The 15,043-nt window shown below is 44.4% G+C and overlaps 1 protein-coding gene across 5 annotated transcripts in view; it reads left to right on the top strand.

The window, feature by feature from the left end:
- The window catches only part of NEDD9 (neural precursor cell expressed, developmentally down-regulated 9), a 140,889-nt gene that overhangs the window by 115,412 nt on the left and 10,434 nt on the right, over positions 1-15,043 (top strand). The gene's annotated exons all lie outside the window — the stretch shown is intronic.

The raw sequence follows: 15,043 nt of genomic DNA on the forward strand, positions 1-15,043 counted from the left end.
CCGCTCAAGAGCACAGGTGTTACATAAGCTGAGCGTATAAACATTAGGAGGGATTCCTCGAGAAGTTAACAGTTTTCCGACTTGTATTGCCTGGGACGATGATCCCTGTCTGGGGGTCATAGACTGCACCCGTGACCTTTCAAAGTCCTTCTTACCCCAGGGATTTTAGATTCAAAGGGAGAGTCAAACCAGGCCTCTATCTCCAGAGGGAAAAAGAACAGTTGAAAGGTGTGACTATAAATAAATAACTTCTCTCATTCTTAGCCCTGGTTGTGTACATCTTAAAAATAGCCCTCCCTCATCGGAGCTGGTGTGAGGCAGACAGGGGAGGCCAGCACAGGAAATGCTTGGCTGAAAGGTGGTGGGGTCTGAGCTTTCATCACAGTTTATTTTGGCAGGAAGGTGACATGTTTTTCTTTTTAGACTCTACCTTTTTAGTTCCAAGTCTGAAAAGTCTAAAACTTCGGACTTCTTCCCATGTCATTTGCTATAACTGTACTGCAGGTTTGTTCCTGGACCCTTGATCCATTTAGAGGGGAGAGAGTTTGACACACCTTCCCTTGGATGGAGGTTGGAGCGCCGGGGTTACCATCGGGCACTTGAACTCAGTGTTTTTGTTTTTGTTTTTAATTCTAAAATCAGTGGAAGGTTTTATGTTTAGCAAGAGGTAGGTGGCTCCTGTAGAGGGAAGCCAGCTTCCGGAAAGGCTCTCTGCCAGCCCTTCCAGGGGATGCCACAGACCTGGGGGAGGCTTGACCAGAGCTCAGGGGTAGTCAGAGCCCTGAGTGCTGAGCTTCGAGCAGTCGGGGTCTGAGGTGGTAACGTGGTGAGGCAGGAGGGGACGGTCCTGGCTCTTCCCTGCCAAACACCGTGTTCTCTAGGACACCTGACTTCACCCTGAGTCACCCTAGCGCCACCGGTTCTCAGGCTGCCGCCTCCATCCTGTCCACTGGACCACTGGCTCACGCCCCATGGGAGTGGGTGTGCCCTCTTCTTTCCTTTCCTCTCCCTCTCTTCCTTCTTTCCTTCTTTTCTCTCTCTCTCCCACCCCCTTTTTTGCTTTCTTTCTCTCTCCCCCTTTCTTTCTTCCCTCCGTCCTTTGTAATGGAGAGGGCTTGGCTGCTAACAGGTGATTTTAACCTTCTGAGTAAAAACAGCTGCTTTAAAAACTTCCATCAACATCTCCCTGGGTGACGTTTCCGACTCAAGACGTTCTCGATGGGTGAGAATCATACTAATGACTTAAGCCAAGGCTCCAAGAGTTAATCTCGGTGCAGGGGGGGACCCGGCAGGGTTTTTTTTTGAGTTCTCATTGTAGTAGTTTTGCTGACTTACTAAATAGCCTCATACCCGTTTTTCTCTTTTAATTTCCCATCTGTAAAATGATGGTGAACCCAGAACTGGACATTCCTGGTAGCTTACATCATAGTCCTTAAAAGCTATTAAAGGAGAGAAAGAGGAGGCGGTAGAATCTTGTTCTGAATCACTGAAGTGTGGTTCTAAAATTTTAGGGAACATAAGAATCACCCAGAGAGCTAGAGAAGGTGAGTTGAGATGCGGATTCCCAGGCCTCCCCCAGATTCTAGCCCCGGGGCCAGGGAATCTGCATTTTAGTAAAGCTCCTGGGATAGTTCTGGGGGAGGTGGTCCAGGACTGCACTTTGAGAAGCATTGTTACAGGGCCATGAAGGGGGTTGGATATGTTCCAATCTGTGATTCGGGACTTTCCACAGTTAAAGATTCCCTTGATGTTGCTATAGACTGTGGGCTTCAGAAGTTTTATCCACCACAGTTTTTTCTACTAATGAATCACATAGGAAAATAAAAGACAGTGAATTCTGCCTTGTGTCACTCCAACTTTGCTGTCTGGGAAACTCCAGCCCCCACCCACCTCCTTGCATCCCATCCACGTAAAATGAGATTCGAGAGAGAAAGAAAATCATATAATCTCCACCCTTTCCTGAAACAAGAAGACAGCATGAGGATCGTAAAAAGAGCCTGGGCTCTGGGGTGAGGTCGACTCCTGGTCCTGTTTCTCTGGTAGCTGTTAATCCCTTGGCAAGTTACTGAACTTCTTTAGACTTCAGTTTCCTCATCTATCAAATGGGACTAATCATAACTATCTCCTAGGGTTGCTGTGAGAATTCAATGAAACACTGTATAGAAAGGACCTGGCGCAGAGTTTCGCAAAGCAGGGGCTTAAAAAAATCAGTGCCCCTTGCTTTGTTTTTCTTTCCTTTCTCAGAGTTTATTTTGAACTGATCAGCCCTGTTCGTGTTTCATACTCTGCACTGAGTATGCAACTACTTTATTGCTAGCATATATGCTGTTCTCTTTGAGTGTGTGGCTCTCTCTTTGGTTCTCCAGAAATTTTGTACAGGGTGGAAAGAACTCTCAAAGTTATCTGGAAACCATATACACTGACACCTTGACTTAATTTCAGTGGTCTTTTTCACTCCGGGTTTCGTGTGCAGGGCCGTTTTATCCATTAGGCATTGTGGGCAGAAGGCCGTAGGTCTACGAGGACGTTGGAGCACCGAGTAAAAAGTCTTGGCTCCGAAATGTGAAACACAAAAACTGCAAGATAGAAATTAATCAACGTTTAGACAAACGTGCGGGAAACAACACAATGTCAACCTCATTAATTGTTACCTTTAGATGTCATAACTGTTTCATTACATGTGAAAACAATTTGTACGTTAGATTTTTCTCACTTTGCAAAGACTTCTAAATATGCCTGTGATCGCCAAGAACTCACAGGCATTTCTAAATTAAATGAGTTACTCACAGTCCGATAATTTCAAAAGCTGAATTATGTTTTTAAGAAGTGTCCTCGGTTTTTTAAAGGCAAAATTTAGTTAATACGGGACTGTGGTTTGGAGGGGACGATTTCGACCCAAACTTCAAAAGCATAAGGTCTACAAAGGTCTAAAAGAGCTTAATTTCTCTACTTCAAAGATCAAAACCTGCCACCTGACTTCATCCATTTTGTGCCTGATCTTCACAGGGAATTATGTGTGTTTCTCTGATTATTCTTTGGACACGTCACTTTTATTCTAACTGGTAGAATTAGATTTGCTTTGCATCCTTCTGAAGATCAGTTTGGGGCTAAATTATGAATTCCATTAAGGCAGGCAGAGGCCATGGCTGTCTCTTTACTGCTATAGGCCAAGCTCATGGTAGACCATCAGCACACAGATAAGAGCCAACGGGTGAATGCACAGGCGGAAGTGAGAAACGAAGCATTTAATTTGAGTTGACCTTTAAATAAGCTGAAAAGTGGTTCTGATCTTATCACCCCTCCACCGTCACACACGAGTCAAATCCCGTGTCTAGCTTATTAGTCTGTTATGACATCTGTCAGATTTTACATGGTCATTTCCCCCCAGAAGGGTCTGGGAGAGCGTCACCATCTGCTTCTGAAACGTTAACTCTCTGTTCACAGCAAATGAGCATCCAAAGCATGACGTCACGTTCAACTTTTCTGAGGACCTAACTTTTATGCATTTTGCCAAATTTAGACAACAAGATTAGTTAACACGTCTATAGTCATCTAAAAAGGAGAACCACACTTTTCCCACTGAGGAACGGTGCTTCCTTTACCTATGCTATTATGTATCTACTGCCTGTCCTCATCTGTGCTACCTGTGAACTCCTATTCATACTTTAAAATCCATTTCAATGTTCAACTCATCTGTGAAGCTTTCTCTGCACCCCAACAGTTTCTCCTGCCTCTGTGGTCCCAAAATATGTTGTAATTTCACTTAATTTCAAGGGAGCTCACAGGCTCATTAAAACTTTAATGGCCCACATTTATAGTGTGTATGATGGACTGGGCAAGTACTGCTTCAGGGGTGGCACGCAGTAAACTCAAGTCACAGTAAGATTGATCTAAACCCCATGACATCATCTTTAAAGACCATTTCCTACCTTCCAAGGTGAGACATAGCCAAACATTGGCAGGAAATGAGTCAAAGATTTTAACCAGGTCTTCCAGGCCCATTCCTTGAAAGGTAATATAAGAACCATAAATAGTTTATGCTACAATGTTTGTGCCTTCTTAGACACTGAGTCACCGTAAATTACACACACACGCAGGCACACACACACCCAAAGCCATTGGTTAGGGAACTGAGGACTTCCCTTATTGGGATGTGAAGCATTGTGAAATCTGGTTACCCAGAGCAACACTCATATACCAGCAAACCAACTGCTATATATTAGCAGTATGATTTGTCTACCAACAAGTAAAAATAGATTAAGAGGAAATGAAAGCTCCCAGAGAAGATAAACTCTGACTTCACCTCACATTCCTTTGTTCCCTTCACACACACACACACACACACACACACACACACACACACACACACACAGAAAGTCATACACACCCTCAAAAATACTGGGGAGAATCAGAGTTTGACAGGGCAGAGGGTACCTCCAGTTTCTTCACTTATAAACTCAATAAAATATGACCCTGTTCCAGAATTATGCATTCCTATATAAAGTTAATCCTGATTTAAATGAATTTTTTTCCTCAAGACCATGGCTCTTTAGTGTATGCAAAGAAATGATTGTTCACCTAAAATCTCCACCCTCAAGAGTCAAGATAAAATTTAAATCTTACACAAAATTCGAGGTCCTTGAGCATTTCAAGGGCTCTATGACCTCACTTTAAAAAGGAAAAGTATCTCTTCCCAGTTAAGTCCCCCAGGCCAGTGGAATGAGCAAACCGTAACACCTCCTTAGAAATGAACAAAGATCTTTTTTGTTTGGTCAATGCCAAGGCCTTCAAACTTGGTGGCAATTGCTTATAGAGCTCATAGATAATGCATAGTTCTAGCAACGATTTAGTAACTTCTTACAAACTCACGACGAAGCGAACAGAGGTAATCTTCCTTCCTTCCTGAATGATTTCATGCTGAGTGACTGTGCTTATCGGAAAGACTAGCTCAGCATCATACATAGCTTGTTGGCTGGCTCAGTAGATAATGCTCTATTTGTGAGGGAGAGAAAAGAATATGGAATTTTGGTGATTTGACAGTAAAACTGAGACTTGCTATTGGTTGAACGCGTTTCTAAAAGCAGACTTGTCTGGGTCCCGTGTGCAAAATGCAGAGCTGGGCGCCTCCTTAAATAGCTGTGCCGTGAGCTTCGTGGTCCAGGTCCCCGGCCAGAGAGGCACCCTGCTCCTGTCTAAGGGGCGCAGGTGCGACTCACTCGGGACGTGTATGTCTCCCTTCAAAGCTGTGATTCCAGCAACGTGTGAGGAGCACCAAGGAGTCCCATCTTTAAAGGGACCCCCACAGTAGATCAATTTTTGAAGCCAAAACAAATCCCTTAGCAAGGCCATAATCACATCTGATTCATTTGAATAAGTTTTATAATACTTGCTTTTCTTAAAGCATGGTGTGCTTAAGCCAGTTATTTCTCGGAATAGTTATGCGTTTGCACGTTTCAGCATGTTATTAAGCTACTCGCTTCTTTTAAGAATCGTTTTAGACCTAAAGTGGGGTGACTTGCAGGTGCCTTTGAGCTTGGTTGCACGTTAGGGGCGTTACGTGCATAATCTCATCTAATTCTCCCAACAGTCTCCTAAGGTGTTCGTCACAGCCTCCACTTTACAGGGGAGGAATCTGAGGTCTGAGAAGTGAACTTGCTGAGGGACATGCCTCCAGGAAGAGGCAGGCTTGATATTTGAGCCCACGTCTGTCTGACTCTGAAGCTAATGACTTTTACGTCCCAGCTAATGGTTGATGTTGCCAAGCCCTAAAAGAAGAGGGCATATTTAAACACTTCATGAGCAATTCCAGCTCACCAGAACCCTCTGTGCTAAAAAGCATCCTGTTGGTCAGAAAGAATGAAAGGCACGGCCAAAGGCTCCCACCTCAGATCCAGACCTCAGATCCAGAGCGCAGCCTCAATGCTGAGGGGGTCTGAGTTAACAACCAAGGAGATGCACCCCCCGCCCCCCGCAGTCACTTGCTCCAGGGCAGGCTGACCCTCAGAAGGCCTGAGCGGGTCATCGAAGTGCCGTAAAGACCGTGGTACCAACGTACTGCCATGTTGGCTTTCTCTGCCACTGGAAACACCGTCTCTTCAAATGACTTCACATTGCTCCAAGTGAATAACTTCATTTAACCAGATACAGTCAGATCTCCCAGAACTGGCTTGCCAGTGTGAAAGGGACACCCCCAAAACATAAGATACCCAGATTTCAAGTTTTGCTTCTCAAATAAGGAAGTGACTTTCTTTAGGAGTATTTATTTGTGAGGTTAATCTGTCTCACTGTGTAGCCTATAAACACTGTGTAGCCAACATGGCACTGGAAGGAGGGGGCCCTGATGGGCTACTGGACCCCGCTAACCGAGGTGCTCCTTCACACCCCTGTGGTCACTGAGCTGAATAACCTCTGAACTTTAGTCCCCTCAACTGTGAAATGGAGAGTAGGGTTGGATTATCGCTTAATGGTCTTGGCTAAAATTTAATGACCCCAAACATCCTTATCTGATTCTTTCCCAGAGTCACTTGAAAAGTTTAGTAAAACGACTTGGCCTCAAGATTCTTAAGAAAGAAGAAAAGACACTCAGGCGTTGATGTAGATTTCAGTTGACCCCTACGTTTTGGCATATCCTTCTTTTACCTTCCTTTAGGATCCTGTCCACCTTTCTATCTGGAAACCGCAGTCTCCTTTAGAGGATAGAACCATGTCTTAGAAAGCAAGGAGCTGGCAGGAGCACGGGAGAGGGGGGTCGGGGGTGCTGAGCGGGGGCCCGCAGAGTTCGCGGACTTGGTCCCATACATGAGAACCCTTCCGGGGAGCGCGCCCCGTTAAGAACTCTCCTCCCTGCTTTGTTACCAAGAGCTAAGACAGTGTGTCATCCTGGAACTCGTTTTCTGCCCATCTTCCTCTGTTTCACCCTCTCGGCTTGGGTGAGACCCTTGATGGGTCTGATGCCTCTTAAAGCGACAGCCCTGCCGTAGCCTTGGGTCAGCGCCATTCAGAGCTGGCACCAGGTTCTGCCATGTGAGCTGTTTGCTCCATCCTCCATCATGTCGTGCCTCCCAGTTAAGTCACAGCGTCTTTCCTGTCCCTATTTAGGAGGAGACGATACCCATAGGCATCTGGGTGCAGAAATTCTCATCCCTTTACTCTTTCCGTAATCGCATCCCTTTAGGGCTGTCTGTGGGCACCTCTCTAAAATCCAATTCAAAATCTAGATTTAGTGCTTAGTGGTTTGTTGAATTTATTTGGACAAAAAAAGAACCAAAATGCTCGTGCCTTTTATAGTTTTCACTCAAAGAACATTTCGGTCCATGAGATATAAAAAAATGGCTGTGCTGTGCCCATCTCTGTCCCGGGCTGTATTCAGCTTCGTCCAGAGAAACACCTCAAACACTTGCAGAACCCAGAAGTCATTTCCCATCATGTTCTTTCATGTTTAAACGCTTCTAGCTGCTCTTTGGCGCTTGGTCACTCCATAACTAAATATTGCTTTAGCACTTGCTACACAAAGAGCTTCCTGAAAGCAGCAGGGGAGACATGCTGGAGGCCTGACAATCGGGGCACTGTTTGTATGGAGTGGTTTGCCGCCCGAACGCTGTGTCAAAGGAAAATGACCCAAGAGCGCCATTCCACCTCTGAGCTTTCAGTTGTGACTTTTTCCTCCTTTGAAAAAAGAGCCTGGCCGTGATTTTAGACGTGGCTAGCAAAAGGCTACATTCTAGCATAAAATCAGACATCAAGATGTCTTTGAAGGAAAGTAAATCACCTCCCAAAATACAGGGGGAGAAATCTTGATGAGCACGAGAGAAGCAGTAAGAAGGGTTAACGGTGCACGGGGCCCATGAGGGTGTATTTTTAAGGCTGGACTCAGTTTTCATTATATTGTTGCTATAACAAGTAAATAAATGAGCTCACTGCTACACCCAAGTGGGGCAGAAAGAATTTGTAGAGAATTAATAAATCCAGTCAGAGAAAAGCAACAAGTAATCTTGGATTTTAAACAGACAAACCTCGATAACTTTGCAGGTTCTGAAAATGGGATCCAAGTTCTAATGAGCAGCCACTGATAATTCTGATGTTTCTTTTCCTAGGGTTTTCTTTAAAGGGAAAGGGTCACACAGTTCATGGGCTTTAAGACAAAGAAGTTATTATAAGATCAAATAAATACTGTGGTGGCTCTGTTAATGCTTTTTAAGGGCATTTAAGTGTAATAAGTCCTTTCCAACAGGCAGTTTTAGAAATCAAAATACTCTTGTTATTGTACAGGTCCAAGAGATAGTATAAATAAAACTGGGTGTCCAGGAATTAAAGAAAGACAGGAAGCAATGTAATTTTACTTTCCACATATGTCTAGAAAAATGCAAAAGATGGCTGCTAATCAGTGAGGCCTACTTTTGAACTCAGATGATCTTAGGTGCTGTTAATGGCGAGGTTATAAATCTGTACTGTAATCATTCTGGCACAGTGGCACTTTTTAACTTCTCAACAATTACCCATTACATTTCCTGAGCACCACCTGGGTTGCCCAGTTCTTGACTAGGCCTTGGGGCGGAACGCCAGGAGCTGGTTACACACATTCCTGCTCTGCCGGACTCACCGGTAAACTCCACTGGGCCATTGTCGAGGCCCAGTTATGTAGATATCAGAAGCAAAGGATTGTGTAATTCACACCATTCCTAATGTTGCTTTGGATTGTAGAGACTTAGACACAATTAAATCATGGGATACAGAAACTTAAAAGAGTGACAAAAGACTCCTCCCTACCCCTCCAAGTGGGATTTCATATTACTTTTAAAAATTTTGTTAAAATTATAAAAAATTCTGTTTTTACGATTTTGAATGTTTTTTTTTTGATACGTACATACATCCAATGTAGAACTATGAATAATAATAATAATACACTAGAACAGGACCAATGCCGCTCCCCGTCCCATCTTGGTCTCATCCACTCTACCCAATTCTTTCAGTCAAACAGGAGGATTTTTCTGCATCCTTTTTACTGTTTTGTTCTTCTTTCAGGTTGCTGATAGCATGGAAGGAGGGAAAGAGTCAAAACAGGGGCGAGTGTTGGAGGAGAGAAATGAGAATTTGTGATAAGTATGTGAGCAGTAGGGCTGGTGCAAGGGAGCACAGAACATGGCGGCACCTGAGACCCTATTAATGGGCTTTCACAGGGTCGCTGGGTGGGCAAGGAGGATCTGCCTTCATGAATGGTACAGCCTGCACCCTTCCCATTTCCCCCAGCACACCCCTGAATGGGCAGCATCTTGCTGAAGCTCTCCTAACCACGGGGCCTCTGTTTCTGCTATGCCCCATCCCAGGCTCCCACCAGCTCAGCTTTAAGGAGGGAAACTAGATGCCCAAGGGAAGCAGCACCCCCAGGTAGACTTGCTGAGACCTTGGTACAAGTGATACCATGTGAACAGAAGTTGTCTTTATAGAAAGTGTTTTGCTTCTCATGGGTATGCGTCCTACTTCTTGGTGAGATCCTCTTGACAAACCCAGCATGGGCTCTTCCACTGAAAAGAAATGCAGAGGAGAAATTCAATAAAGTCTCTTGGGTTGGGGACTTTGCTGTCTTTCTCTTGGATAAATGTCTATATCTCTCGGATTATAAAGCACGTTTTCTCCTGGGGTTTTCCACTGGTGTGTCTTGTCCTGTTATGGTGATAACTGTGACAATGGCAACACTGATATGACCGGAGTAAAATAGTAACCCAAGTAAATACACTGATGATCACCAAGGGCAAAAGTCTCTTGTCAAGTACCACTTTAATTTGAAATTCCCATTGCCTCGTAGACCTCAGTGGGAACACTGTATACGTTTGTGAAGATTAGTTTCTTTTTCTGTGACTTAAATCTAGGAATGATTAAATTTTGTATTCTCCTATGGTTTAATCATGAAACATTTTGAAAGCAAACAGCCTTGAGATCTGTGATCACCAAGACAGAAACATCCTCATCCTATTTGGAAGGAAGCAGGAATTGGCTGTTTTGTTCTTGTTTCTGTTGCCCTGTCTCCTGAATTCCTAGTTATCTTTGATTGTGTGTTGGACATTTGTGGTTTTAAAAAAATATTTGTAGAAATAATACAAGGCCTATAAAGCTCTTCAGAGAGAGTAAAAATCCAGAGAGGATTTTACTTCCTCTGCCAGCCTCACAGGCACACATAAATCTAATTTCAGGCTCTGAGATGTTCTTGCCAAGCCTGATGACTTAAAACCTAGCTTCAGCCTGTACAAGGGTAGGTTCACTTCCAGCTCCTCCTAACTTTTGCACGCGGCCCTTAGGGTCCCAACCCAAACTGCGGCTTCGTTATCAGGGTCCCTACCTTGGTGAGCCCTAGAGTCCAATGTTTCCCTTCCCCCAGAGAAGCTGAAAAAAACACAATGTAGCCCCTCAGACCTGTTTTAGATCAGCAAATGCCCCCAGAGAAAAAGCAGACTCAAACTTTGGGCTTCCCTCTTTGAATTCCTTCTCCACTTTTCAGTTTTGACCTGGTAATTCTTTACTATCTTTTAACTTTTGATGTTATCAAGAAGATTTTTCATATATTCTCCTCACTTTTTTAAAGCTGTCTTCATTAAGGTGATTGATCTGAATTACCTAGTCCACAGTTTAAGCCCCAAAATAAAATCTGCTTAACCTAGGTAACAATTATGATAAAAATAGCTGAGGCTTACGGGTTTATGCTTTGCCAGGCACTTTATGTACTTGATCTCATTTAATACTCCTAATAGCCTCTAAGTATTATTACTTCTGTTTTACTAATGAGGAAACAGGTCAGGAAATACCTCGGTCATGTCGTCACAGCTACTAAGTGGTAGAGCGAGGATCTAGATCCAGCTCTGCCTGGGTCCAGCTTACGTTCTCAATCACTCCCCTCATCAGACCTAATCCTTTCAATGAGCCAAAGACCCAATGTGGCCTTGGCCTTTGGTAGAAGACTTCATGCAACACGGGCCTGTCACATATTTTCAGAACTAGAGAAAGCATGACTCCTGTTCCTTTCTATTGCATTTTTTTTCTGATGTTAAGGTGAAAAGCAGAGTTAGTTTTCATTTCTTTCTGTAAAACGCCCCCATATGTTTCTGGCTTGTGGCTGAGAAGAACGCAGGTGTTTGGGTCACATGCAAGCTCTAGATTGGGGAAAAGGAAACCATCTAGTGGCCCTTCTTGGCCGCCATCCAACCGTGGTTTGCACCAAATAGTGGTGCAGGTGATAATTCTTCCATGGTGTCTGATTTCTCAACTTTACCTAACATTCACCCTGCTTTCTTGGCCACCCCACTTGCCCAGCACTACCATGCATGGCTGATAAGACATGCCCCTTATCCCATGGGTCCCACTCATCCTAGAGCTGACTTACCTGGAAACCAACCTCATCCTCTATAGGCAGACCTGTTTAGTGTCCTCTCCAGATCCACACCAGTTTGCTTAAGAAAGGCTTTGAGTTTTCCTTTAGTTCATTAATATATTCAGTCAATACGTTTATCCAAGATCTACTATATTCAAGGCACTGTGCTAGGCCCTGCTGTTTATATACAAATGCAGGAGAAATGGTCCCTGTCCCCACAATGCGAAGAGAAGAGAAGAGATGGTCTGAAACAGTGAAAGCTCAAGGGTTAAGCAGTGTTAGAGATGTATATGCACACGCGGAAGGTTCCAAGGACGGAGATATTGTATCTGTCTGAGAAAGGCTTTGTGGGAGAGGCACTCAGGTTGGCCCTGAAAACTGAACGAAGTTTTGCACGTGAGGAAAGAAAGATGAGCACCTTGGACAAAGACACAGGGTGAGTGAAGACACAGGGGTGTGGCACGCAGGGCATCTCTGAAAAGTGGAGTGGCTCAGTCTTGCCAAAGCATAGAACTGGTGAAGAGCTTTCAGGTCCTGCCCTCGGACTGAGGAGGAAGGAAGATATACACAGATGAAAAGAAAGCAAGGACCGGGCACCCTGGGGGCCAGAGACGTGTCATCTGGCCAAGATGCTGTTTGAAATATTTGAGCCAATTTCCAAAATCAGATATCACATAATAAAAATCCAGATTTCTTTTTTTTAATCATTTAAATTTTATTTATTTTTTACACAGCAGGTTCTTATTGGCTATCTATTTTATACACATTAGTGTATACATTTCAATCCCGATCTCCCAATTCATCTCACCACCACCATCCCCCACGCCAGTTTCCCCCCTTGGTGTCCATATGTTTCTTCTCTACATCTGTGTCTCTATTTCTGCCTGCAAACCGGTTCATCTGTACCATTTTTCTAGGTTCCACATATATGCATTAATATACGATATTTGTTTTTCTCTTTCTGACTTACTTCACTCTGTATGACAGTCTCTAACATTGGGGTGCATGTGTCTTTTTGAATTATGGTTTTCTCTGGGTATATGCCCAGTAGTGGGATTGCTGGGTCATATGGTAGTTCTATTTTTAGTTTTTTAAAGGAACCCCCCCCCCCCCGACTTCTCATGAAAATTGGAAAGATCTGGCAACACAGGGAGTATTTTTTCAGGAGGGTGGTTGGCTGGAGCTGAGGACTGGCTGCCACCTTTCAAAAGAGTATGAATTCTGTGCCCCCAGCACAGGATCCCGGCTTATCTCTCCCTTCACCCAGCCTGCTCAGCCCACAGGCGTCTAAGCGTAAGGCCCTGGCTCTGCTACAGGTGCAAACTCAAGCCAACTGAACGTGGAGACACGAATGACAGACCTCCGGGCTCTGTCCCAGCCCACTGACTCTCACACCTGATGGTTTTCAATGTTCCCTAGCCCTCGCTGCTACCCCAGACACAGACTCCCCTTTCAAATTTCAGCATGCACGGCTCTCAAAGTTATGAGACTCAGAAGTCTTAACAGCATCTCTAGAAAGCTTGTGCTGCCCAGAATCTGAGGCTCAAAATGGTGTGAATCAAAGTGTGGGGTGGGGTATGTCATGTTTGTTTGCTTGTTTTTTTCTACAAGCGGAATTGGTAGAGAGCTGACGTGACCCCAGTCTCCAGGCTTTAGACCCTCCCCTGCTGGGGTCCGGCCTCCGAGATTTAGTCCATGGACTAAACATCCCTTTCTAAACATCTACAGTCTGCCCTTCTCTGCTTCAAAGCTCTTCTCAAAGTGTCCACCTTCAGAATCTTCCATTAGTTGACAAGAACAGTATACCAACGTCCAAGGAAGGTTGGATTCCTCATTTGGACAGAAAATCCATATTTGGAAAATGCAAATCCTCTGCAGGGGAACCAGGAAAGTAGTCGGTCATAGAGCCCTGGGGAGCCCACGGTTCAGCCCCCATTTTGGCAACGCTAAAGAACTAAGAGGTCAGTTTGGTAATTCCTAAGGCTAAGCCCTTGTAACTATAAATAAATACGCAGAATGAAAGGAATGCAGGAAAGAAAAACAAATGGAGGAAAAAAGGAAATGAAAAACCTGACTTGATTTCATTGAGAAAATTAGTTTTTAAGATGCCCTTTGTGTAGCAATTATATCAGTGCCTTGCCGTGCAAATGCCCAGGAGATTTCTTCCCAAACGTACATCCCCTTAGCTAGACCTTGGTGTTCCTCATAGGCTGAGGTTCAGTAATCCTGGGAAAGTAGAAAGGTTTTTGCGGACTCTGTCAAGCAGGAAGAAAAGGCCTTCTGAACCACAAAACTGGATACTTTGCAAGGTACAGAACAGTCAGCACTTTCCTCTGAGGAGAGAACACACAATTGGCATGAAAGTGACCCAAGCAATGGGGTGAGGAGGAGAAGGTCCAAAAGTAGAGCACGTCCAGCTCCTTGTCCTCTCAGGCGTCACAGAGGGGCTCACTCTGTGCCCTGCCTGTGTCTGACCAGATGCACAGCCCCGGTCCCATTTCCATGCCATTTGTGGACCGATGCGAATTGGATAGTAACATCAGGATGCTGGCATCGGGGAAGGTTGTATTTTGTTGGCTTTTTCCCCCTGTGGTTTTCACCATCTGTTTCTTTTAATGCATAAACAAGGAAAATGACTGGTTTGGAATGCAAAGTTTTTAAAAAACCAGATGACCACAGGCATCCTCTAAATAAGAAAGAGAGAGCACGCGGGGGGTTCTGTGACATTTGTCAGGAAGTGAGACCTTAAATACTGGGAAGCATTAATGCTCCCTGCCAGGGACGATCTGCAAAGGCAAAGGCAGAGTCTCGCTGGCGACCCGCCTCCCTGAGGTTGTGCCTTATGTTTACATGTCAGCAAGCGCTATTTTCAGATACTAGCACCACCCCATCTATCTCCCAGCCCCGCTCCCTTTTTTAAACTAAAGATGAAACCCGTCTGCTGGCCTTTAGCATAACCAGCCTTGGTTTTCCATTAGCGTTATTACTAACTTGGCAACCTTGGATAGAATCCACTCTTAGAAACTTGTAGACTGAACAAAAGCTGCGCTGTGAGCGGGTTCTATTAAACAGCCAAGACAGAGAGCTATAAATAGAGGAGCTGATGAGATAGAAGAGAGAAGATACTTCATTTCTCTCCTGGACAATAGTGAGTGAAGAAAAAAATTATATAAGGGCATTGAAAACACAGTGTATCTTTCTTGAGCAAAGAGCATCCTGCTTTAAAAAGGAAGATTTGCTCTGCACAGTACAGTAGCCACTTTGTAAAGTGGTTCTGTATGTTGCATGCCAGCAAACCTTAAAGCAAGAGATTCCTTTTTTAAACCCGAGGCAGTGGAGAGATTGGATGGGATGGTGGCTGCATACTAATCTCTTTTACCTTCATTGCAAGACATAATCAGCTACAAGCACCAGGGATTTAAAAGCAAACTGAACCCGGGCATTTAGAGCCCCCAGGGAGAAGGGCATTGGTGCATTTGGCTGAGTTCCACCCATTTCGGGGTAAGATGGATATGAGCATTTTTTGCATAGTTTTGCAGGCAGCCTGACGCCAGAGTTTTCACATTAGAAAAAGGATAAAAGATGATGGTTTCTTAGGGAACAACAAACTCTTCCTAATTTGCAGTGTCTGTTCTCACAAATGTCATGAGCAATACTTAGGCGGGTGCTGTTAGCATTCGGGGC

The sequence above is a fragment of the Physeter macrocephalus genome, chromosome 18, assembly GCF_002837175.3.
Source record: "Physeter macrocephalus isolate SW-GA chromosome 18, ASM283717v5, whole genome shotgun sequence".
Taxonomy (NCBI): Eukaryota; Metazoa; Chordata; class Mammalia; order Artiodactyla; family Physeteridae; genus Physeter; species Physeter macrocephalus.